The sequence below is a fragment of the Bos indicus genome, chromosome 14 (assembly GCF_029378745.1).
Source record: "Bos indicus isolate NIAB-ARS_2022 breed Sahiwal x Tharparkar chromosome 14, NIAB-ARS_B.indTharparkar_mat_pri_1.0, whole genome shotgun sequence".
NCBI classification, from domain to species: domain Eukaryota; kingdom Metazoa; phylum Chordata; class Mammalia; order Artiodactyla; family Bovidae; genus Bos; species Bos indicus.
Genome location: NC_091773.1, coordinates 22,420,935 through 22,424,897, shown reverse-complemented (window position 1 = coordinate 22,424,897; position 3,963 = coordinate 22,420,935).

Genomic DNA, 3,963 nt, shown 5'->3' with positions numbered 1-3,963 from the left:
TACACTCACCAAGTGAAAGTTGCTCAGTAGTGTCTGACTCTTTGCGACCCCATGGACTATATTGTCCATGGAATTCTCCAAGCCAGAATAGTGGAGTGAGTAGCCTTTCCCTTCTCCAGAGAATCTTCCCAAGACCTGTCGAACCCAGGTCTCCTGCATTGCAGGCAGATTCTTTACCAACCGAGCTATCAGGAAAGCTCCTACTCACTAAAATAAATTTTTTAAAATAAATAAATAAAAATAAAACAAAGCATTCTGCATTAAAGGAGTAAGATCTACAAGAGGGTAGAAATGAGTTTCTCAGAGCTGAGATGGGAGTGCCAACTTTGTTTCTCTAGGAGGTAGTTGATTTGCTGGGGCGCGGGGGGCGGGTGGGAGGCAGGCGTGCGGTAGACATGCTAAGTTGTTTCAGCTGTGTCCAATTCTTTGTGACTCCATGGACCGTAGTCTGACAGATTCCTCTGTCCATGGGATTTTCCAGACAAGAATACTGGAATAGGTTGCCATTCCCTTCTCCAGGACATGTTTCCAACCCAGGGATCAAACCCAGGTCTCCTGCATTGCAGGCAGATGCTTTACCATCTGAGCCACCAGAGAAGCACAGGTGAGCTTAAACCCCAGGGAAAACCACTGTTAGCTTAATCTCCCTAGTAAGTTTCAGGTACTTCCCTCAGAGAATCTACACTTTAACACCTTTTTCAGTGAACTAGAGCTAAAAATGAAGGAAGCCTTTGTATTCATTTATTTGTTTTGTGTTTTTTGATTATGTTTTTTCCCTTCTACTTGCCTTAGATCTCAGAAATGGAGAAAATGTATATTCCTGGTATTTCTTTTTGGCACTTCTGATATTCTGGGGCCAGACATTCAAATCCTGACTCCACCACACACAAGCTGTGTAATCCAGGCAACTTTCTAATTTCTCTAAGCCTCAGTTTCCACTGTAAGATGGGACTGCCTATGGGGTGAAGGTTGAGAATATCCACCAAAAGCGCTTAGCATCGTGGCATCCTTGACTGTTACCCAGGCTGGCACCGCCCTCCCGGCCAGTGCACTGGCTGTTCGGAGTCCTCCCTGGTGGAATGGAGTGGACTTCATTGGAGACAGAGGAGAATGTGCTCTTCGTAAACATATTTGGGGCAGCTTGGTTGTATCGTGGGAAGAATGTGGCCTTTGGAGCCCACACGTGGGCTCACATTCTTGCCGTATCTGCTCACTAGGTGACCTTGAATATTTAATTAACATCTGAATCCCCGTTTCCCCTCCTCACAAATGAATATCTAATACTCATCGGATTGGAGATAAGGCTGGTAGGGCATTATCTGGATGGACTGATTCTTGTTAATTTTCTCCTTCCCCCTTGTAACGACTTCACAGGAAGGAGAAAAGGTAAGCCTCTCTCTGGGGCCCCTCACTATGCATTCCAGGAGTCCTGGGTGTGTCCCCAAAGTCGGGATTGGCCCTCGGTCCTAGGAATATGGTGGAGAGAAATACAACTTGCGAGAGTAAAGCAGTGTATCCCGTGCAGTGAACTCGATTCCAGACCCTTTGAACAAATCATCACTCCCGTGGGACCTGTCCTCTTATCGTTGGAACATTCTTCTTGATAAAATTATTTTAAATGTTAAAAGTAAAGATTTTTAAAAGCCATAATTCTCCTTCCTGCTGCAACTATTTTTGGTTTTAGCTATTACCTTGTGGTCTTTGGCTGGACCTTCCCAGGTAGCACAGTGGTAAAGAATCTGCCTGCCAGTGCAACAGACTCAAGAGATGCAGGTTCGATCCCTGGGTTAGGAAGATCCCTTGGAGAAGGAAATGGCAACCCACTCCAGTTTTCTTACCTGGGAAATCCCATGCACAGAGGGCTACAGTCCATGGGGTCCAAAAGAGTCTGCCTACCTGCCGATATGGTTTATGGTACCTTCTGTCAATACAGTAACATTTATATTCTACTTTTAGAATATAAAATACTGTATTGTAAACTATTTATATTCTACTTTTCTATGTAATGCTATTCATTTGCTAGCACAGATTTCACATGATTCTATAAAATAGCTACATAATAGACCTCCTTGTAAAAGTTTTACAATATTGGATATGAATATTACATGATGCTTTATGCTACAATGGCCTCTTTATGACCACAGTTTAATCTTTTTCATTTTTCTCCTTAGTAGATTATATTCTTTGCAAAAAATTATGGAGCTGTCATGGGCTTCCCTGATAGCTCAGTTGGTAAAGAACCTGCCTACAATATGCAGGAGACCCCAGTACGATTTCTGGGTCAGGAAGATCCACTGGAGAAGGGAAAGGCTACCCACTCCAGTATTCTAGCCTGGAGAATTCCATGGGCTGTATGCTCCATGGGGTCACAAAGAGTCAGGCATGACTGAGCGACTTTCACTGATGTTTTATATCTGTAAAGCAGTCCCCTATAAAAATGAGAAGGGCTCTTTGTTACCAAATAGTAGATTCTTCATCCAATTACAGCCAGGAATTTGTTTTGTTTAATTTTTATTGGAGTATAGTTGATTCACAGTGTTGTATTAATTTCACATGTACAACCAAAGTGAATCAGTTTTACATAGACATGTACCTACGCTCTTTTTAGATTCTTTCCCCATATAGGTCATTACAGAGTGTTGAGTTCCTTGTGCTGTACACTAGGTTCTTATTAGTTATCTATTTTATATATAGTAATGTGTATATGTCAATCCCAATCTACCCAATTTATCCCCACCTTTTACCCCTTGGTAACTATAGGTTTTGTTTTCTACATTTTTTGTTATTTAGTCTCTAAATCATGTCTGACTCTTTGTGACCCCATGGACCGTAGCCTGCCAGGCTCCTCTGTCCATAGGATTCTCCAGGCAAGAGTACTGAAGTGGATTGCCATGCCCTCCTCCAGGGGATTCCCGACCCAGGGATCAAACCCATGATTCTTTCATTGGCAAAGTGAAAAGTGAAAGTGAAGTTGCTCAGTGGTGTCCAGCTCTTTGCAACCCCATGGACTGTAGCCTAACAGGCTTCTCCATCCATGGGATTTTCCAGGCAAGAGTACTGGAGTGGGTTGCCATTTCCTTCTCCAGAAGATCTTCCTGACCTAGGGATTGAACCCAGGTCTCCCGCATTGTAGGCAGATGCATTACCATCTGAGCCACCAGGGAAGTCCTGCTTTCATTGGCAAGCAGATTCTTTATTGCTGAGTCACCAGAAACTGTTTTCTACATAAAAGATTCTACTTGTTTTGTAAATAAGTTCACCTGCACTGTTCTTTTTAGGTTTCACACGTAAGTGATATCATATGATACCTGTCTTTCTCTGTCTGACTTACTTGATTCAGTACAACAATCTCTAAATCCATCCATGTTGCTGCAGGTGGTATTACTTCATTCTTTTTTATGTACAGCCAGGAATTTGATCAGTGGGCTGAGTTCACACTTGGAGAATCTGGGGTACAAACACATTCTAGCAGATTGCCCTTAGAATCCATACACCAATGTACTCATCTCATTTTTTTTTTATCATGCAGCACAGCTTGAGGGATCTTAGTTCCCTAACCAGGATCAAACCCAGACCCCCAGTCATGGAAGCACAGACTCTTAACCACTGGACCACCGGCAATTCTCTCATCTCAGTTTTAAGTGACCAGGAAAAGCAATGATGTACATTTCAGCAGTGGGTCCCTTGACAAATCACCCAGCATTTCCAGAGAGAAAAACCACCCTGGACTCCCTGGAAGTCTGGAGAAGAAAGGTGATGGGGGAGGAGGGGCAGGAAGCGAATTAGGACGAATAATCTGTTACACATACACTGTGCAGCAAGAACAAACTGAAAGGGCGCCCAGCCTGCCCCAAGGCACAGGATGTAGCTGTCCTTCTGAATGGCTCTTCTGTCCTATCGAGGCCCATTGTCTCATGGAACCCAGGCCTAACAATGTCCCATTGTGGCTGTGCAAAGACAAGG